This window comes from Macaca thibetana, chromosome 6 (assembly GCF_024542745.1).
Source record: "Macaca thibetana thibetana isolate TM-01 chromosome 6, ASM2454274v1, whole genome shotgun sequence".
Classification (NCBI taxonomy): Eukaryota; Metazoa; Chordata; class Mammalia; order Primates; family Cercopithecidae; genus Macaca; species Macaca thibetana.
The window spans coordinates 131,578,477-131,602,665 of NC_065583.1; positions in this window are offsets into that span (position 1 = coordinate 131,578,477).

Sequence of the window (24,189 nt, forward strand, 5' to 3'; positions counted from 1 at the left end):
CTGGTTCCTTTCCCCTGTCCTTTCCCTCAAATGGACTCTTGGCTAATCTCTGCATGAGCCTTGACTTGCCAGTATCTGGGAGAGGTCACATGTGCCGTTTGGTTGCTGAAGTTATACACACGCCCTATTAGGGCAATTTCCCCTTACTGGTGTAGCACCCCAGAGGAAGGTCACATATGAGTCAAACTCCACCATTTTGTCCCTTACTGTGCCTGCCTGGACAAGACCCCAGAGGAAAGTCAAATTCTGCCATTTTGCCCCTTACTTCACATGCCTGGATATGTCCTCAGACGGTGGTCAAACTCTGCCATTTTAAGTTCTTATCAGGAAATTTTTGTCCACAAGCTCAAGATGTCTCCTATTGTTAGGAAATTTCCCCCTTCCCATCACCAACATCCTTACATTTGCTTAATACTCACCTGACCGTCACCAGACATTCTTTGAGGCCCTATCTTGCCCTTCTCAGATCTGCCTGTCTACTTACTCTAACAGCAACACAACACAAGGGTGCTGGTGTGTAGAGTCAAGGAGCTTGAATTCACAGAGCCAGCAGCTTGTCTGTGGAAAATAACTAGTGGGAGGTTCAGTTCTTATCAATACTTGGTCACAATGGACGTTTTCTCTTGTTAGAAAAAGTACCTGATAAATGAAAAATGCCACTTCATATAATTTGCTTTATATATTATTTTTTTATATTTGATAGAAAGTGCCCCCAAATTGAATTTATTAACTACAGAAAGTATATGTGTAAAGCAACATGTTTTACAAATTCCAAATATTAAATAAAATGCAATTGTCTTTCAGCCAGTGGTAGAGATGTAATTATCTCTATATTATTTCTATAAAAAATAATAAAATAAAATCAAAATCATTGTTCTTTGCAGAAGCAAGCAGAGTAACTATCCAGAGATGTGAGAGGAAAATAAATATTATAGAGGTGTATTTTTTAAAAAAAAGAAAAAAATATTATGTAATTTTTCTATGTATTTTAATGTTAATGTTATATGGCTGCATTTAAAGTTATTAATTTGGCTGGGCACGGTGGGTCATGCCTGTAATCCCAGCACTTTGGAAGGCCAAGGTGGGTGGATCACTTAAGATCAGGACTTTGAGACCAGCCTAGCCAACATGGTGAAACCCCATTTCTATTAAAAATATAAAAATTAGCTGGGTATGGTGGCGGCTTCCTGTAATCCCAGCTACTCAGGAGGCGGAGGCAGGAGAATCACTTGAACCTGGGAAGCAGAGGTTTCAGTGAGCCAAGATCACGCCATTGCACTCCACCCTGGGCAACAAGAGTAAAACTCCGTCTCAATAAATAAATAAATAAATAAAATTATTAGTTTTTATTCACAGACTAACCTTTGTTTTATAGTTCTATATTATTTTCTTAAAGAAGATCTCCAAATTTGTACAAGTTTCGGTCTTTACAATACCTAGAATATTAGACACTTCACAAAGAATAATAACATATTACAAAAGTATCAGGGCCAATAGGAGACACTGGCTTCTAATTTTACCTTAGCCCCTAATACATAGGTTTGTGTCCTAGAATGTTCCCCCTTTTTGTTCACATTTTGATCAAACTGCAGTTTTGCAATTTCTACCTGGACATTTTGGTGTTTGCTTCACTTTTCATCTCTAACACAACTACTTCTATAAAAAAAAAAGACTAAGAGAAAAATATTCAGATTTTACAGGGCTCTATATTTATTAAGCACCTCATACATCCCTGTTCTACTATTTCACACTATTAGCATCAGCTCTTTATACTCTATTGGATTATATCAGTCACTACTGACACATAACTAAAATAGATGCCAAATAGTTGAAAAAGTGCTATTGAATACTAAAAGCATTATTGAAAAAAAAAGTTGAAAAATCTAGAATTTTTTTCTCAAAATGGGCCAGTAAACAAATTCACCCTTTAGTAAAAATGAGTGTTGGAACTGTTTCCGCTTGAGTGACATTAGCATTATCTTTGATAGTGCTGATAATTAGATCTGTGCTCTGTCCTGAGGTCCTACATCTGGTAAATTATTTTCTTGACTGAGCTAGATTCCAGAGTCAGCAAGGACAACAGAAGGCACTCTGTGCCTGAGGGCATCTCATCTGGCCACTTCTCTTTGACCTGTGAACTCCTACAGAGTAGTTCCTCCACGCTACATGACTGAATTTTGTATCCATTTGTGACCTTTACTCAGCCATCAAATATGAATAAGGGATGGACAGGGGCTCTCATATCCATAGTGGAACCAGTTCATCACATAGGTGGTTGAGTCATTTATAGAAGTATTCTTTAAATTGTCTTTGTGACTGTCTCTTTACTTGAGATGGAAAAGGGATACATCTAAATATGTTTACAAATAGTAAATAATATTGGAAGAAAAACATTTTCTATATCTATGGACATAAACTGTATACAAGAAATAGAAGGAATTTCTGTGGCCCCTCTATATTTCTAAAAGTTTGCCAATATTACAGTGAGATCTCAGAATAATTGGTTATTTGTCCTTTCTGAGGTTAGAATCCACTTATTTATTTATATTTATGTATATATCTACCTTCACTCATGATATAATGCTGAAAATGCTGCCTGAGTCAAGCTGTAGTTTCTAGAATTCTTCAACAGGCTTTTAAAACAATAATTAGGTCATAAACACACGATGGTTGACTCAGTGACATCTGATCAAGGGACCCACATAACAGAAAAGGATGCCACTAAATGTGCCCACTAAGGAGTAAGAAATAAAAAATCTGATCTTTGACTAAACCTAATTCCTTGGAATAATGAACACTAAAATGATTCTTTTCAGACACTATTCAAGTCTTTACAAAAGCAGAAACTTTACCATGGTAGCTGAAATACCTTCTTCATGGTAAGTGCCTCTTCCATAGCCAATCCATGATTGGACAGGAATGAGTTGTGAATAAAAGAAACAGAAATTATGTCTAATCAATAGGTTTTCTAAACCCTAAAGCATTTGGGAGCGTTCCTATGATAAACAACCTCAATGAAATGCTAACTAGAGAGAATTAAAACGCTCATTTTTCTAAAAACTCAAGTTCAAAGGTGAGATAAACAATTAAGACTCACTGAGAAAAAAAAATATAGATTGGAAAAGATAAAAATGAAGCACAGGATTTTAAAAGAGTAACGATCTATATAATTCTTCCATCCAAATTATTGGAAGCCTTTTGTTAGTAATACTGTGATTAATTCAATATGTATTTTTGAAAATCCACTATGGGCATATACTGTATTAGGTAAAGTTGAACTATGGTTATAAAATAATCAGCATACATTGTATTAAATTGTATTTATTTAGCTCAAGAACTCCCTTGTTCACATGAAGGATATTAATACAACCTCAGATTAACCATCTGGAAGCCAAAGATTTAAAAAATACAATAAAAATCTAGCAAGGGTTTGAAAAAACAGATATTATATGTTATATATTAGTAAAGGAGCATAGGCTAAAATTCAATATGTATTTCTTCTCTAGTTATCTAACTGATACCAAAGTGCTGACTGGTTGCTGGAAAACTTGTTCATTATTGTGCAAAGAATGCTGAGAATGAATATTCAAACCTTGTGTGCATAGCTTCACTCTGTAAGGCAATAGCCCAATTTTTGACGATTAAGAAAGGTCACAGTTTCAATAATCAGATATGTTGGGAAAACAAAAACAAAAGAATAAAAGAATCTAACACAATCAACAATGCCTTCTGTACTCCATGGTCCACTGACAACAGTTGTCAAACATGGGAGTATTACGTTTGTGTCTTTTGTCTACCTCGTAACAAGAAAAGAGTTTGGTTGACATGCGCTTTACTTGCAATCACCAGTTGACCGGTGGGGCAGGTTGCGAAGTAAGCAAGTACACGAAGAGTTTCAATTCATCTTCTGTCAAGTTCGTTGGTGTCATTATACTATTGATGTGAGAATCATAAGCAGTTCACACTTAAATGCCACTGTCCAAACTGATAATAATATAAGTCTAGTCCACCTGGAAATGATCTTTAGTTGTCTTAGAAACGATGAGCAAAAGAAGCACCATTTTGGTTAAAATCTGGTCCAAGATTACCTAGACCAGGTATATCATTATATAATGCCTGTGATATTACAGAGCCTAAGTTTGGTCTAGACATGTCCTAATTGTATGGAGGAAACTTAAGCCTTGCTTGCCAATTGAATGGACAACTAGGCACCCCACAACCACCAACAATGCACATGTATATTAAAAAAAAGGTCTTTACCAAAGAGGGAGTCAAGGAGATAAATACCCTTTGATCAACTCAATCACAGCTCCACCAAACAGTGGTATCTCTACAGCTGCTGTAATTATGATAATCTTGTCTTTGTTGTTCAAAGCATGTCCCAAAATTCGAATAAACCTTTAATAACAAGCTGCTTAACCAAGATGTCTGATGAGACCTAAAAAATAAAGACTATGTTGAATACATAACTTACCTGGTTTCTATAGATCACCACTAGGGTAAGCAGTTGTCTTCTCTGGGTTATTTCTTTATAGAAGTATTAAAAGACCCTGCTCCATATATGGAAAGTTAGAAAAACTCACCTAACCTAAGGCTTCAACTTTCCAGTGAATATATATCAATAACAACTAGGATCATGTCATTATTGCATTACTCTAATATTTTCAGCCAACATAATCAGCTCATAGAGTCTTAAGGTCCTCAGGCTCATTGATAGAAAGAAAATGCAGTCTCACTGACCACTCATTGTATATAAAAATGTACAGGTATCTATGACGATAATTGACAGCTCTCTGTGTATAATACAATGCAGGTCAGGAAAAATCACACAAAATTTGATGACACCAATAACATCATAGACCTAAGAGGAAAAAACAGATATATCCTGCCAGATGACCCTCCACAGAACCTTCCTATGTGAACTATTTAACATGTGTGAATATCCAGCAGTTTACTTATTGTAATTGAGTGTGGTTTTCATTAACACTATAAATCAGCATCTGATTTTCTTCTAAAAATTAAATATCCAAAAAGACATTCTGAAAGACAAATAAAATTTGCATAGCAAGATGCTAGAAATCTATACCTAGGTGGGCAGCAAATTAAAAGACTTAAACATGCTTGCCAGAGTAGACAATTATCTTAGTTCAGTTAAACATAGCTTGTCATATATCCATTCTGGAATTATCAGGTTGTGCTGCAGCAAAGCATGAGAACCAGTATATCAAAAATAAGGGAATTATAATAGCTGTTCTGTGACCTCTGGAAAAAACAGATAATCTGCTCCCATTTAAGAACCCCAAGAGAAAAAGGGGTAAAGATTCCTAAAATCAAACTGAAAAAGATTTAAATATCAGGCCTGGTTATATCGGTTACAAAGTCCACTTTATCCCTTGTGATCTTCTTTGGGTAAAAGCAAGTAGAATAAAGTTACATTATTGGAGTTTTTATTAAAATTTCTGAAAGGTGAAAATTCTAAGATATATAGTGTAGTTTTCAATCCAAGATGCTATTGGTTAGATACATTTTAATCTCCAAATTGCTAGAAAGCAAAATCTGTGTGCCTTTTAGAGACAATGAACTATAGAAGCAAAACTAACTGTGGATTTCTAAAAATTTATGGTTGATTATAATATACAATTATTTGTATATTTGTGTATTCACATACAGCATGTTTCTTCTGCATATCCAAGACTGGAAAATGAAGCTAAGGGGCATGACCTAGTTGATTCCCACTTTAGGCAAAATACATGCAGATACTGTTTGATATAATGACTTCTTTTCTTTTAGATAGATACCCAGTAGTGTGACTACTGGGTCAAATGGTAGAACTACTTTTAGTTCTTTAAGAAACTGGCATACTGTTATCCACAGAGGTTGTACCTATTTACATCCACACCAGCAATGTATAAGCACTCCCTTTTAACCACATCCATGCCAACATCTGCTTTTTTTCTTCTTCTTTTTAATAACAGCCATTCTTGCAGGGGTAGGGTGGTATTTCATTTTGGTTTTAATTTGCATTTCCCTGATCATTAGGGATCCTGAGCATTTTTCAATGATATTGGTTGGCCATTTATGTATCTTCTCTTGAGAAATGTCTACTTGTGTTGTTTGCCCACTTCTTGATGAGCCTATTTAGTTTTTTTTCTTTCTGATTTGAGTTTCTTGTAGATTCTTGATATTGGTCCTTTGTCAGACACATAGTTTGCAAACATTTTCTCCCAGTCTGTGGTCTGTTTACTCTGATGATTCTTTTGCTGAGCAGAAGCTTTTTCATTTAACTAGGTCGCATTTATTTTTTGTCCCAAATGTTTTAGTTGCATTTGCTTTCGAGGTCTTCGTCATGAATTCTTTGCCAAGGCCAAATCAACGTTCAGAACAGTAATTCCTAGGTTATCATCTAAAATTTTCATGGTTTCAGGCCTTAGACCTAAATGTTTGATCAATCTTGAGTTGATTTTTGTTTAAAGTGACCTACCTGTGTTTAGCCAGTTTTCCCAGGATCATTTATGAAGTAGGATGTCCTTCCCCAATTTATGTTTTTGAATACTTTGTTGAAAATCAGTTGGTTTTATGTATTTAGCTATATTTCTGGGTTCTCTCGGCTGTTCGATTTGTTCGTGTCTACTTTCATTTATATCAGTTTTTTTTTTTTTTTTTTTTTAGACAGTGTCTCACTCTGTTCACTGCTGCCCCAGGCTGGAGTGCAGCAGTGCAATCTCAACTCACTGTATCCTGGACCTTCTAGGCTCAAGTGATCCTCCCACCTCAGCCTACTTTGTAGTTGAGACTACAAGTGCGTGCCATGACACCTGGCAAATTCTGGAATATTTTATAGGGACTGGGATTTGCCACGTTGGCCAAGCTAGTCTTGAACTCCTACGAACAAGAAATCCTCTCACTTCTGCCTCCCAAATTGCTAGGATTACAGGTGTGAGCCACAGTGCCTGGCCAGGATTGCTTTCCTAATTCTGTGAAAAATGATGTTGGTATTTTGATAGAAATTAGAGTTTGGGGTATGTAGGATACATACTTTTTAAAAATATATATATGCTCATAAGTGGGATAGCTAGATCATATGATGGTTCCATTGTTAGTAATTGGAGGAAACTCAACATTGACTTCCACAGAGGTTGCACCACTTTGCATTCCCACTAAAAGTGTACAAGCATTCCAATTTCTTCACATCCTTACCAACATTAGCTATCCTCTTTTTTTTTAAATAATAGTCATCCTAACAGATGTGAGATGCTATCTCATTGTGGCTTTTTGGATTTGTATTTCCCAGATGATAAGCAATGTGAGACATTTTTTCATATTCCTGTTGGTCATTTGTATGTCTTTTCTATAGAAATGTTGGTTCAAATACTTCACCCATTTTAAATCAGTTTATTATGTGTGTTTTGCTTTATGTTGTTTGCTTTTGTTTTTTGCTCTTGAGTTGTTGGAGTTACTTATATATTTTGTTTATTAACTCATTATCACATATATAATTTGCAAATATTTTCTCTCATTTTGTAAGTAACCTTTTCACTCTGTTCATTGTTTCCTTTGCTATGCAAAAGATTTTAGTTTTATGTAGTCCCACTTGCCTATTTTTGCTCTTGTTGCTTGTGCTTTCAGTCCATATTCAAGAAATCATTGCCAAGACCAATGTCATAAAACTTTTCCTTTATGTTTTCTTCTAGGAGTTTTACAGTTTCCAGTATTTTGTATCTTTAAGTTTTTAATCCATTTTGAATTCATTTTTGTGTATGTTGTAATGAATGCTTGCACATAAATATCAATTGATGATACATATGTAGGTGCTGGGTGCTGTATTCTGTTTCATTGGTCCATATGTCTCTATGAATGCCAGTATCATGCTATTTCAATTAGTGTAGATTTACAGTACGTTTTGAAGTTAGGAAGTGTGATGTGTCCAGCTTTGTTCTTCTTTCTCAAGATTGCTTTGTTTATTCAGGATATTTTGTAGTTTCATAAAATTGTAACCAGGAACTGGAAAACGTATCTGCACGCATATGTGCTTTGCAGCATTATTCACAATAGCAAACGTGGAAACAACCTAGATGCCCACTGACAAATAAATGAATAAAGAACATGTGGTACACACATACAATGGAATATTATTCAGTCTTAAGAAAGAGGAAAATACTGTCAAATATGACAACATGGATGAACCTGTAGAACATTATGCTAAGGAAATAAGCCAGTCACCGAAAGACAAATGCTGTGTTTTTCCATTTATATTGGGTATCAAAAGTAATCAAATTTATAAAAGCAGACTAGAATGGTGTTTGCCAGGGGATGTGAGGAGTGGGCAATGGGGAGTTGCTGTTTAATAGGTATTAAGTTTCAGTTATGCAAAATAAATAAGTTATAGAGATCTGTTGCACAACAGTTTTCCTCTGGTTAACAATACTGTGCACTTAAAACTTGATTAAGAGGTGATTAAGAGGGTATATAATATGCTTAATGTTCTTACCGCAAGGAAGGAAAGAAGGAAGGAAGGAAGAAGGGAAGGAGGCAGGGAGGGAGGGAGGGAGGAAGGAAAGAAGGAAGGAAGGAAGGAAGGAAGGAAGGAAGGAAGGAAGGAAGGAAGGAAGGAAGGAAGGAAGGAAGGAAGGAAGGAAGGAAGGGAGGGACGGAGGGAGGGAGGGAGGGAGGGAGGAAGGAGGCAGGGAGGGATGGAAGGAAGGAAGGAGGGAAGGAAAGGAAGGAAGGAAGGAAGGATACATTCACTTCTTACACCCTTCCAAAAAACCTATGTAATAATGTAAGAAAGAATGAACAATATTTATTATGTGAAAGAGAGAGATTATTTTTATTCATTTATGCTCTCACTCTAGAAATGTAAAGGTCTAAATTTATCTAAAATTAATAATATTTATGTGTCAGATGGTTTATATGAATTATCATTTGGTTAAAAATGTAATATTATAAAGCAGTTATGCTTTTTAGCTCAATTTTATAGATGAATAAATAGAGGCACAGTTTGTCCAACATCATTTAGCTAGAAAGTGAGAAATCCGGAGTTTGGACACAAATAGTGTATTTGCCTAGTCTTTTCCTTTAAGAACTATACCATATAAGTTCAGTAAGACATCTAGGAATAAAATTAATTTAAATAATAGAGTATTTCCATGCATCTACAATAGATAACTTAAAATTAAATAGAACTATCTCATTTGGATATCAAAATGTTGACTATATTGAAATGAATTTATTTGCATGTGTAAGACATGTATGGATAAAATATAAAATTTTGTTACAGATCATAAGTGCTTAAATCAATGGGCAGTTACTATTTCCAGATCTTAAAAATATTTTTAAATGGCTACTATGATAAAAGCAGTGCAAAAAACTTCAAAATCTGAGGGCCTTTAAACAGAGTTACGTAAGATTTTTTTTCTTCTAAATTAAAAAAAAAAAATGATGAGACGAGCCCAAACAGAGGATGTGATGAATAAGAATGAGGAGTAGAGTTGAACTTATGGATATGTGCGCATACCAAACTCAAGTCGCCCACAGGATTAGATTCTGCCTCAAGAAGGGAATTGTGAAATAATGCAGAAACTGGTTCCTGAATAAATAACAACTGAGTTACATATGAACGGTATAACATTAAAAAGTAGGCAAAAATGGACACAGCATTCAGTAAAAAATATTAATTCAATTGCAAATACTCAGAGGAAAAAAAGTAGTTTGTTTTGTGTACAAATAAATTAGATATTCACTAGTAATCGAAATAGAAAACAAAATAACAGAACAAAAAAGTGTATGACTGTCTCTTACTATCTCTTACTTGATAAAATACAGCACTAATTCATTTTTTAATTCCTACAGTTTTCTTTTCTGTGTTGGGTAAAACAAAAGTTTGAAGAGGGTAGGAAAATTAGTCACCCTTCAGACTTTTGGAGACCCTGTACAAAATAATTCTTTTTTATTTAATCAAATGAAAACAGTATAACAATATAAAGGAATTTTTTTAAACATTTAGCTTTCTATCTCTGTGTAAAAGAAGATGCTTTATAGTATTTATTCATCGGCATGCATGTCTCTGAGTGAATTCCTAAGCAAAAATTAATGAATGTTAATTTTTCTGTCAGAAAGAGATCATACTGATAATTTCACAAAACCAAAAACTGACTAATATTTTTAAAGCTGAAAATAATATAATTATATAGTTCTCTATTGAAGACTATTTAAAACTTATTTTGCATTTCAATCAATTACATAGTTGAAGAAAATCTTTCATTGTTCTTTCACAACAAATTTTTAACTCAAAAAAGAAATTTTACTCTTTGAAAAAATGTCAAGACTGACTTACATGAATGGGCCTCTGTATTGGGGCCTGTCACATCTTACCCTGCTCAGGATCTCAATATATCTTCTACTTAATTTTTCTAAAATATATTCCTTTAGTTATATATTGTAGTTGTCTCAATTCTTGAAAATTTCCATTCTTTTATAATCAAAGAAGAGTGCACTTGTCCCACTGATTCATTTTTAGTTTAAATCAAATATAAAATATCCTAGGAAATTTAAAAAATATGTTCAATAGTATATTCATTCTTTACATTTTCCTCTCCTGTATATATTCCTTAAGGTTAGCTGTTGTTCTAAGGTTTGTCTCATTTTTACTTCTCCTTTTTAGGACAAAAGAAGCTTAGTTAGAAGGATTTATCTTCTCCATATTTAGACAGTAGTAGCCCACTTGCATTGACATCAAAACCATTATACATTTTAATGCCGTGATAACTCTGCTTAGAATCATAGAATCATGTGCTTGTATAGGTAGTAAGATATCTTGGAGATTTTTCAGGTGTAAGATGGGGAAAGCTCATTGTCTAAACTCTGTATAGAAACTCTCAGAGATTCAACCTAAGTCTGGATCTCTGCCTAGTAACAACACTCCATACAGTTTAGATAAATACATAATATTAGAAAGAGTTTCAGTAATTAAGCTAAACTATGTTACAATCGGTTTTGAAAAATGCAATTTATTTTACTGTGTTTAGAGATTGAAATGTTCCAATTTTTCATTTTTCACAAAATATAGGTGTTTTAATCGATTTGGGCTTCCATAAAAAAATCATAAACTAGATAGCTTATAACCAACAAAAAGTTATTTCTCACAGTTCTGGATTCTCGAAATATGAGATCAGAGTTTCAGAGTGGTCAGTTTCTGGCAAGAACTTTTTGGGGTCTCAGACTGCCAAATTCTCACTGTAACTTCACATGGCAGAAGGGAGTAGTCAGCTCTCCGGTGTCTTTTACAAGGGCACTGACTCTCCTTCTCCACCCTCATGACCTAATCCAATCCCAAAGGCCCCATTTCCTAGTGCCTTCACATTGGGGAATAGGATTTCAACACATGAATTTAAGACAAGAACAAACATTCAATCTACAGCAACAGGCAAAATTACTGATGATATCTAATACCTCTTGGATGCTTAATTTGTATAAGATGTTTTCTAAAACTCATTTTCCTTCCTCTCCAAAGCCCTAAAAAATTGAACCATTATTATGTCCATTTTATACAAGAGAAATCAAGAACTCCTCAGAGACGGTGCAGTTGGTTAGAAGAAAGAATTAGAAGAAAGACAGTGTGGCTGCAATGTAGACACCATTCTCTTAGTGTGATACAGTGCTAATCCTCCTAGGATAACAGGGAAATAATTTATAGAAGGTCCAGGAAGATTGCACTTATATATTCTTTTTTTCTCTAATTTAATGATGTAAATTAAACAAGATTATCCAGTATTTGTTAATATAGTTGTATTCTGTTACTTAGCTCATGTCATAAAATCACATATTTATTAAAATATTAATTGAATCTAGCTAAATGCATTTTAAATATAAGTAGTCTCTAGAGAAACATTTCAGTTTTTCTGTTCATATGCTCCATTCAGAATTAGACAATGTGTATTTCCTGAGATAAGGAAAGCTTTATAATTCTCCACCTCAGTAATTTTCTCCTGGGCCACAACTATGTCCAGTCTAAGAAGACTAGTCAAAGCAAATTAGTCATTCTAAGTGTGACTTACTTTCCTTCCAGCATTTGAAAGGAATTTAGAATTAACTAGAAAGAGGGTAATTAGGAGAATTTCCGAATTCTCTATCTACCATATCCCTAATTGATTCATATTTCTTCTGTTTCATTTTCCTACTAATATTCTACTTTATTTTTTCATGTATGAATATAGAAATTCCCTCTGCTTAAATGATTTCAGATGTTTGCTCACAGCTAAATAATGTGCATGTGTTGTTGTCTATTTTCTTGAAAACTTGACACATACAGCAAAAGTTATTCTTGCAATGCAAATTATATCTGAAACAATTTAAGGAAAAATTGATATGATGAATCAATCATAATAAATGACTTCACACTTTGTATAGTAAAATTATTTCAAATTAAAGAAATTATAAGTTGGGTAGATTTGTTTTCAGTTGAGCAAGAATATTCTTTTTTTTTCAGTCAGGCAACAAATACATCATAATTGAATAATGTAATAACATAAATGTTTCAATTTCCAAACAGAGGAAAAGGGAATGTAAAATTTGCTTGAAAGTCAAATGGTCATTCAGATTCCAAGCACATTTTGAATAATACACATTTTATCAGTGTTAGTAAATAATGCCATATCTCTTTGTCCCTGAGGAGTGGAGTGGATACAAACAGAGCTACCATATTTTTGCCACAATTTTTTTTATCCTTCCACTTTGATTCTTTAGCTCTTTCCTGTGGAAAACCAGTGATCAATGGGGTCATTCTATTACATCACATCAAGTGGAAGAGTTGTTTTTCTGCCAATAGTAATCGCTAATATATTTGACTTCTTGGATCCCATGTTCAATAAAATAATGTGTCTGTGATAACATTAAATGTAAGAAGTAGTATTAGCATAACTTTTTAAAAACAACAATGTGTGTTATGTAAACTGCTCAGAAGCATGAACCACATCATTGGTAATAATATACTCAATAAGAATTACCATGGACTTTATCTCCCACCAATGTACTGTCTTCCTCCCAAGTCTCTTTCTGGATATAATTTTTATATTTTTAAAGGAGGCCTCATAGTGACTGAGAGGAAGGCAGGCCCCATAGCAATTGGAACAGTAATGCTGTCATTTCCTAGCAACAAGCTTAATAAACTAAGCAAGTTACTGGACTTTCCTAAGCTTCTATTTTTTACCTATTAAATGAAGAAAATATACCTATTACAAAGGATTACAAATATTATTAAAATAAATAGCACTGGCAATATGACACATAATAAACATTCAGTCAATGCTAACAATCTTCATTGGTGTTTCTGTTTCTGTCGCCTAAGAGATCATTTTTCACAGTGCCCTGATCACTGCTGATGTTCAGTCATTCTTCAATTAGGCTTAATCTTTATAAACTAAACATGATCTTTCACTGTCTTTAGTCATGCCTTCTAAGCAATGTTTTCTTTTCTGCCCAGACTTCTAGTTACGAATGATTTTTATTCAGAGGCCCCACATTTTTTTTAATTAAATGCCCCCTCACTAGGTCCATTTATTTAGATTCCATATTTCTTTTATACATGAATATCAAGAATGCAGTGTATTCTGAAATAAACTCTGAAGTATAATAATTGTAATAATGTATAATTTAATATTGTTACCCATTGGGTAATACAGGTGGAAATATACATGACTATGAACGCTTTCTTATACTAAATCTCCTTTGAGGAATCTGAAATGAATGAAAGAATGTTGGTTTCAATTAGAAACCCCTGCAGAACCACTGGAAATCCTTCCTCAATTACAGTCATTTCTACATTCGCATTGAACTGAACAATAAGAGTAGCTCCTTGTGGATTTCTAAGACTTATTGGTCACATCATTTTTGCAAAAGTGTTAATGATGTGAAATATTAGCAACAACTACAGTCCCTAAAACTTAACCAAATATTTGGGGGCCTCAGTTCATTTTTTATTGCAAATAGTCTGAAATTTCCAACAAAAATTCTGTCTAAAATATCTGATGGTCAGCTCCAAGTATCTTCTTAAATGCAACTATGCACAATTGGATAGTAAAGCAAGTTGAATAAAACCTTATTGTGGGGGATTCTGAGGCAGATATGTATCAAAAATATCTTCTTATATCAGGAAAAACATGATTTAGTATTTGCATTAAAACTGCTTTTCATCTAATTTATAGACGCCTTATTTTGTTAGATATGATTGGATCTTCTTTAATTTTTTTAATATTAAGAAAGGAATTAGTAATAAACACTTATTCTTATTTCCCTATCTATCTATCTATCTATCTATCTATCTATCTATCTATCTATCTATCTATCACCTGCAGAGCATGTAAGGTTAATAGCAAAGTCCCTGTCTAATCAGAAGTTGATCTAGTGAATAATACGCTGCATCGAACTGACAAGTAGAGCATAGAGGAAGTTAATATAGACAACTGATGGGAAGAATAGATTGTTTTACCCCTTGAATCTTCTGAAGATGAGAAAGATCTTTGCCCCCAATTTAAAACCAAACCAAGTCAGAGCTTTCCACAACAAGGTCAGCCAATATTGAGGGAACATGGCTTGTCATCAACATATTGTGTATCTCTTCCAAACTGGTCTGTGCATTCACCCTCCTGCACCTCCATTACATTATATCGACATCTTCCTTTTCTATTTCATTTTCTTGTCCTCTCTACTTCCACTCACTTGGTTAATGTTTCCTTAATTATTCAAATTGTGAACCACTGTTAACACATATAGCCTAGCCACAAGAAGGGCTAAAAATATACTTTGTTCCAGTGAATGGAAGTAAGTGGAATGGAAAATAGCAATAATAGTATATCACGAAATATGTAGATTTTGCACTATTCACTGAAGAGAGATAATTATTTGTCCAGTTTAAATGAAGTTGTAGCTACTTTGGCTTTTTTATTACTGAATTTAATTTTTAACTAGTAAAGTAGAAAAAGACATAACAGACTTATTTTAGCTGAAATTCAATTAAGTCTCATTTCAATCAAAGAGAGCTCTACACATTTTTGAATGAATAACAGTTTAATGTTTTTAATCTGAAGTATCCTTTGTTATTTAAAAATTTTTATTGTTAGGAAACATGCAAGAATTCCTAGAGTAGTGTAAGACAGTTTTAATTTAATTCAGCTTTTCTAATACAATGCAATATATTCTTATCAAAATTGTCTCACAGTTCAGATCCCTGATTAGGAATATAATGAAAGCCAGAGAGCTTTAAACAAGAATTTGCTTTCTTTCAGACAGCATAGGATACATCAAGAAATTGCCTCACATTCAAATTGAAAAAGAGGAAGTTAAAGTATCTCTGTTCACTGATGATATAATCTTATATCTAGAAAACCGCAAGACTCCTCCAAAAGATTTTCAGATTTGCTAAATGACTTCAGTAAACTTTCAAGATACAAAATCAACATACAACAATCAGTAGTATTTCTATAAAGCAATAACAATCAAGCGGAAAAAATCAAATCAAGAATGCAAACCCATTTGCAAAGGTCAACAAATTTTTGGCCGGGCGCGGAGGCTCATACCTGTAATCCCAGCACTTTGGGAGGCCGAGGCGGGCAGATCACGAGGTCAGGAGATCGAGACCATCCTGGCTAACATGGTGAAACCCCTGTCTCTACCAAAAATACAAAAAATTAGCCGGGCGTGGTGGCGGGCGCCTGTAGTCCCAGCTACTCGGGAAGCTGAGGCAGGAGAATGGCTGGAACCCAGGAGGCGGAGCTTACAGTGAGCCGAGATTGCCTCACTGCACTCCAGCCTGGGAGACTCCATCTCAAAAACAAAACAAAACAAAAAAAAAATTTTTCTTTTTTTTTTTTTCAAGAAGAAGTCTCACTCAGTCACCCATCTGGAGTGCAGTGGCGTGATCTCAGCTCACTGCAACCTCCATCTCCCGGGTTCAAGCAATTCCCCTGCCTCTGCCTCCTGAGTATCTGGGATTACAGGCACATGCCACCATGCCTGGTTAAATTTTGTATTTTCAGGAGAGATGGGATTTCACCATGTTGGCCAGACTGGTCTTGAACTCCTGACCTCAGACAATCTGCCCACCTTGGCCTCCCAAAGTGCTGGGATTACAGGCGTCAGCCACTGTGTCTGGCAAAAATTTTATTTTAAATACCTAAAAGTACATTTAACCCAGAAACTGCAATATCTCTACAAGGAGAACTGCAAAACAATGATTAAAGAAATCATAGATGAAACAAACAAATGAAAAAAACACCCAATGCTCATGGATCAGAATTACTATTGTTAAAATGACCATACATCCCAAAGCAATCACAAATTCAATGCAATTCCTATCAAAATACCAATGCTATTTTTTTACAAAAACCGAAGAAACCATTCTAAAATTCGTATGGAATAAAAAAGAGCCCAAATACCCAAAGCGATCCTGAGCAAAATGAACAAAGCTGGTGGTATCACATTACCTGACTTCAAATTATACTACAAAGCTGCAATAACCAAAATAGAATGGTACCGGCTTTTAAAAAACCACATAGAACAATGGAACAAAATGAAGAACTCAGAAATAAAGCTATATACCTAAATCAAATACATCTTTGACAAAGTTGACAAAAATACACACTGGGAATGGACATCCTATTCAATAAATGGTGTTGGGAAGATTGGAGAGCCATGTGCCGAAGAATGAAATCAGATCCCTATCTCTCACCATACATGCAGATTAACTCAAGATGGATTAAAGACTTAAATGTGGGAGCTGAAACTACAAGTAAATGTAGGAAAAACCTACAAGTAAATGTAGGAAAAGCTCTCCTAGATGTTGGCCTAGCCAAAAATATTATGACTAAGTTTATGATTAAATTGACTAAGTCCTCAAAAGGAAATGCAACAAAAACAAAAATAAACAAATGAGACAATTAAATGAAAAAGATTATATGCAGCCAAAGAATCAACAGAGTAAATAGAAAACCTATGGAATAAGAGAAAATATTTTCAAACTATTCATCCAAGAGGGAATCAATATCCAGAATATGCAAGGAACTAAAACAACTAATCAGAAAACAAAACAAAACAAATAATTCCACTAAAAGTGGCAAAATACATGAATAAATATTTCCCAAAAGAAGATGTACAAATGGCCAACTGATACATGGAAAGAATGCTCAGCATCACTAATCATCAGACAAATGCAAATTAAAAACACACAGAGATACTATCTCACATCAGTCAGAATGGCAATTATTAAAAAGCCAAAAAAAAAAAAAAAAAAAAAAAAAAAAAGATGTCAATGAGGATGAGGATAGAGGAGAATGTTTAAACACTGTTGGCAGGAATGTAAATTAATATGACTTCTATGGAAAAATGTACAGATATTTCTCAAACAACTAAATAGAATTGCCGTGCGATTCAGCAATTCCACTACTGGGTATGTATACAAGAAAAAAACAAACATTTTTTCAAAAAGACGTCTGTACTCATATGTTCTTCACAGCACTATTCACAATAGGAAAGTCATGAAATCAACTTAAGTGTCCGTCGATGGATGATTGGTTCTAAAAAATGTGGTATATATAGACCATGGAATACTACTCAGCCATAAGAAAGAAACATCTTTTGCAGCAACATGGATAGAAATGGAGGCCATCATCTTAAATGAAATGACTCAGAAATGACAAAGTCAAAAAATATGTGTTATCACTTATAAGTGGGAGCTAAACAATGGGTATACACAGAGTAGAATAATAGACATGGGAGACTCCAAAAGGTGAGAAGATTGGAGGGGGGTAAAGGATGAAATACTACCTGTTGGGTGCAATGCACTCTATTTGGATGTTGGGTACACTAAAAGTCCAGACATCAACACTATAATATATCCATGTAACACAGCTGCTCTTGTACCCCAAAATCTATAAAAATAAAACTTTTAAAAAGGGAACTGCCTGAAAGGCAAAACAAATATTCGTGTCAGAAATGGGAAAAGTAGCTGACTTGGAACTGTTTCTATCATTAGAAAAAATAAAAGACTTTATGAAAACTAATTATCTTTATTTTTGTGATGGCTCTTGAGATACAACACCATTCAAATTCCCTATATGACATTTACTACCTCTAAGATATTGCTATGTGATGTAATTACTATAAATTTTCTCACCGTAAAATGGATAAAAGAAATAATGTATTGCTTAAAAAGTTGTAAAACTCAATGAGATAATAAGTCTTTAGTACAGAGGTTAATACATAATACACAATCAGTGAAAGGTAGTCCATCATTATGAAGGATATAGAAAGAGGTTTTTTTTTTATTTTTGAGATGGGCAATAATGAAGAAATGTCCTTTGCCTACATAAATATAGCTTATGTTTTCCAAAATTTGAGCAGGGTCCCATATAAAACTAACTGGCTAAACAGTATTAATTAGCATAAATACAAGAAGAAAATTGGGGATGAGGGAGAAGGAGAGAAGGAGAGAGACATATATAGAGAGAAAGAGAACATGGAGACCAAAATAAAAGTTAGTAAGCCACTGATTAGCCAGTAATGATAAATGGCCAACAAAAGATCTTGGCTTAGAGATAAATCTGTGGTTATTTTGAGATAAATTTATGGCTATTTTACTGGAAAGACATTTTGTTTGCCAAATAATTATAAATTTAGTTTCCCCTTGGATTACAAAATTTGTTAATTTTCTGCTTAAAAGAATCAGAAATGCATGCTTTGAGGATTAACTATCAAAGTCGCTACTCATTATTGAAATTAATCAACTGCTATGGGACTATGAAGATTTCTGTTACCAGAAAACATTAGCTTTAAAGGATAAACTGTTAAGAAGTTTATGATGACTATTATTTATTAAAGAGTACTTATAATATTGTGAAAGGTTGCTTTTAAGCAAAGCATTTTAACATCAAATTTACTTCATTACCATAAATATCAAGTCTTTGGTCAATTTTTAAAAACTATTAACCTTCTAGTTAATATATATATATGCAAATTCCACAAATATTCAAGACAACTCCTAGGCTTTCCATTTGCCAATATTCATTGACTGTATTAGTCAATATAAAACTTATTTCTTGTCTTTGCTTAGAAAATTTTATTCCGGGAACGACACCTGTTTGATGATCATTGTTTTTAGGCATGAAGAAGTTACCCATTGAAATTTCATTCGTCCTGAAGCAAAGATCATTCTATGACATTATGGATTCATGTGAGAAGAACTATTAGCTTTAACTATTGTGACACACTACCTCATAGGATGGATACTTACATATTATAGATACGTTTAATTTTAAACATGCTTAAAATTATTATTCTTGGCAATTAAATGTATATCTTACAAATAAGTTAAACTGTTGCATGTATTGTATACCTATAAAAATTTATGAATGCCTCTTTCTAATGTTTACATTAAGATTAAAATATAGTTTCATATATTTAAAATTTGTGAGCAAAAATTATGAAATATTTCTTGGCACTTTTCGTTTGTTTGTACCTTTGAATTTAAATGGCAAAACATTAAAGTTTATGTTTTTATTTTGTTGGTTTTCATTGTATATTTTCTCCAATGGTTTTTAGAATAACCAATGTGAGAGTTGAAGGGAAATAAGAAATAGAGAAGGAAACAAAATAAAACAAACAAAAGAAACCTTTCATCATACATGAAACAATAGAAATGTTACAGTTTTCAAACCCTGTAAGAGAATTTGGACCTTGGTAAGAATGCTATTTGAAGGCTAAACACATTCCACTTTAAACGTGGAGCATGCTATATATTTCCTCCAAAGTAAGTTTTACTGAGAAAGACATAACCATCAATCTTTGAATAAAATAATACAATTTAGAAGCACTAATTAGGCACATGAAGGAGAATTAGTTTAAGAGGAGGAGACAAGTTAGACACTCTAGAGCAGAGGTAGAATTAGAGAGGAGGGAAACAGAGACACACAGCACAATTCTAATATTTATTATCTGTGGTTCTCAAATTTTAACATGCATCAAATTATGCTCATACCTGTAGAATCTATAGAAACACAGATTTCTGAGCGCCAAACACAACATTGCTGATTTAGTAGGTGCAAGGTGCAATTCACAAATGTGCATTTTTAAGAAGTTTCTAGTTAATGAAGATACGGCTGGTTCAGGGCCACAATTGAAGAAACACAGGTCCCTATAACCTAACTTACCAGCACAGGAGTAACTCGGCCATTAAAGAGACAGAGGAAAAGGAGACAGAAAGTTGTGCTGTGAGCCATATAGACATGAATGTGAAAGCTGGGGGAAAATCCAAGTCGGGAGGCAGGTTGACATAGCCCAGACTCTGAACCCTGTATTCCCTCACCAGACAGGAACACACACACACAGACACACACACACACACACACACACACACACACACACACGTGCTATAATTATTTAGAAAATAATGTGAAAAGTCATTTTCAAAGGAAGATTAGAAAGAATCCCACAGTGGTCCTAATCGGAATAACAGACAAAATATAAAAAGAAGCTTAAATAGAAAAGGAACCAAAAAATAAAAATCAAAAAGCAGTTTAAGAAAAATATGACTTTTGTAATCAGCTATTAATATCTTGAAATACATTTCAAATAACATAAACTCTTAATTATGCAATGCCAAAGATACATGTACAAGAAGAAATGAGAAGTTTCAAAATAGAGAGGAAAATGCTATCAGGCCAAGATGATGAAAAAATAAGCTGAAGGAATAAATGGAAAAGGAAGTAAAAGTTATAAACATAGAGATAATTGAATATTTAAAATTAATAAGTAAAATAAATGATATGAAAATACAGTTAAATAAGTGCTAATTAGGCCTAATGAAAATACATACAGAATAAACAGAAAGTATAAGAATAACAGATAAATATAGAAGAGAAGCATACAAGACTCATTGCAGACAACACTGGGTTACTAATAAACATAAAAATGAAAAAAACCTTCAAATATATTTAAAAACCTTTCTGACATTAAAGAAACAAAAACATGCTAAAAATGATGCCATGTACAGATAATATTTTGAAAGGATTAAAGACCCAAATGTGAAAACAAAACTTTAAAATTATTAGAAAAAAAACTTGAGAATATACTTAGAAACTTGGGTTATGGAGAAAGATTTTTAACATAGGCCCCAAAGACATAAATCATAATGAAAAGAATATATAGATGTAGCAATACAAAATTAAAACTTCTGAACATGGAAGAATGTGTTGTATGAAAGTCTGAATCAGGTTGAAGCCCTCTCAACAAGGCTAAGATATATATGTATATTTGTTTTTGGTTTCTGAAGCAAAAAATATTTTCCCCTTGGTTTCACTGTTGCTATAATATTTTAATCATATTTTAATTACATATTATTTCAATATTGTTGAGAAACTTTTAAATAAAACCATCCCTGGATATTTACCAAAATTGTTATTCAGCTTTATTTGTATTAAGTTATGCGCAAGTAAAATTATATTCAATATTTTTACAATGACAAATATTATGATTCATTTAATATAAAAATTATGCTCATACACTGTATAAATATATAACATCGTGCTTCTATAAGGCTTTCATTATTAGAGTATTATTCTGTCATTAAAATTATATTTTCTAGATGATTAAAATAAAATGTTTGAATGCACACTAAAGTTTCAACTATGTAATATAAAATCAATGATATACATGTGAAAATATTAGAATAAAGTAGCTAAAATATACATGGTAATTATCTGTTTGATTGAGTTATAAGTGATAGAATTTTCTCCAATGTCTAAACTATTATAGGCCTAATGAAGGTGTCATCTGATATTTTCCATGAATGTGTTATACCGAAAACTTTATGAAGGTGAGTTTTACAAATGGGAAACCATGCTGTGTGTCATGTGAACCTGCTCTCCAGGAGACAAATGAATAGATTGCAGATAGTGGTCTGTAGGTCGCCACCAGTCAAGAATACTCTGATGAGCCTAATGTATTTAAGACCTAGCTGTGTTCTGAGTAGTGTTCAAACAGATTCTGTCCTTCATATACCAGATATTTTTTTAAAATGTATATTTTGGTGAGAAACAGCTGGTTGAGGTTAAGAACCAAAACTGAAATCAACAACTTACCTTCAGTGTGGTGTCAACTTGATTGGTCTGAAGGATACAAAATATTGTTCCTGGGTGTGTCTGTGAAGGTGTCGGCAAAGGAGATTAAAATTTGAGTCAGTGGACTGGGAAAGGCAGATCTACCCTCAATCTGGGCGGCCACAATCTAATCAGCTGCCAGCAGGGCCAGAATAAAAGCTGCCAGAAGAACGTGAAAAGATTAAACTGGTTTACTCTTCTTGCCTACATCTTTCTCCCAAGCTGAATGCTTCCTGCCCTCGAACATGGGACTCCAAGTTTTCTTCAGCTTTGGGACTTGGACTGATATCCTTGCCCCTCAGCTTGCAGATGGTATACTGTGTGACCTCACCTTGTGATCATGTGAGTCAATATTCCTTAATAAACTTAATAAACTCCCCTTTATATAGACATCTATCCTATTAGCTCTGTCCTGCTAGAGAATCCTGACTAATACATTCAGCAATACTACATTTTTAATTTTTAGTGTGTTCGCTTACTCAAGTTATTTTTTGTTAGTTACAAAATGGTAATGATGGGAATATCTGTTTCATGAGGTTGCTGTGATAAGTAACTGAGATCACACAGGTTAAATGTGTTTGGTATAAAATAAGCACTCAATATATGCTGTACATTTTTGTAATAAATCCCATAATAAATATATTTTTTAAAAAAAGAAAATAAGAACTGAAGAGCAACATTTTGCCCCCTAGGAGCCATGAGCAAGGCAAGATTTGGGTTACAGGGCGTTATCTATAGAAGAAAAAACAGTGGAAGAGACATCATTTGGGTGGGCTCCATAATGATGAACTTACAAAGAGAAGCTTATCCTTCTGGAAAAATAGAAGGCAACCTCACCATCTGCTTGATGTCTACCATGTCTACCATGAACTAAATTCTACATCCATGATAATTTGCTGTGCATCTTTAGACAGGTTCCTATGTTTCCCAGCATATTCCATGTTACGTTTTCCAGCACATTCCATATGGGAGCACACCCACATTAGCTCCTATAAATTAAGGTAATTAACCACATATCTGTGTTCAGAATATAGCTCTCTGTGCCTTCTCGCAGTTATTGAGATACCATTTACTGTCGAACATTTCTCTGTGTTTTACTTCAATATTTTTCAGTCTTGTCCTGGCACTTTTGCACTAAGGCGCCTGGAATGGTTTTAGAGATTAAGATTTGTGGCTGGGGTAACACTTCCGTAAGCTACAGAAAACCTTTGAGGATAAACCTCAGAATCTGATGCCTCTAATTTTCTATTCACAGAAAACAAAATACTAAGTCATAATAGGCTTTATTTTTTTTTTCTTTCTTTAACCCTTAATCAGTGATTTTCAAACAGTCACTTGGGGTTATTTGGTTCTGTTTATAAGAAATCTCAAATTTAATAATCATCTTGGGTAAAACTGATGGAGCTCTGCATGGATCATACTTGGAAGAAATACCTTAATATGATAATTTTATACATTAAGCATCTGATAATACACCAACTTGACTGGTTATTTAAAAGCTTTGCATGAGTACATCTTTTACATTTTTTAAACTAAAATGTAAGCTTCTGGAATGCTAGGCTAAAATTTCAAGCTGTTTTTGTATTATTTGTAAAGACCAGTAAAATACAACTCATACAAAGAATTACATGAAAGTTGTACTTGATAAATGTTTTCAAAATTGCTAGCTGGCTAGAGAATGGGAAGCTGCTCTCTTCCCAAGATTCTTATCTGATACATTTCTGAACACACAGTGGGTATAATACAACTTCTCCAGGTTGAATATCCTAGTCTAAAACCTGCAGCAAACAATACATATAATATTTAAGGGTTTATGCATGTACTCTACAGATGTGAAGTTAATATCAAGTATGTAAAAACAGACAAATAGAAAGCAAAAATTGTGTAGGTTGGAATTGTGTAGGTAGAAAAACAGATGGCTTCTAATAATTATTCTGTGGGTGACTTTGATGATGTTATCTTGCAAAATAAATAATACAGTTATTTGCTATTTTTGTTTGTTTGTTTGTTTTGAGACAGGGTCTTGCTCTATCGTCCAGGCTGGAGT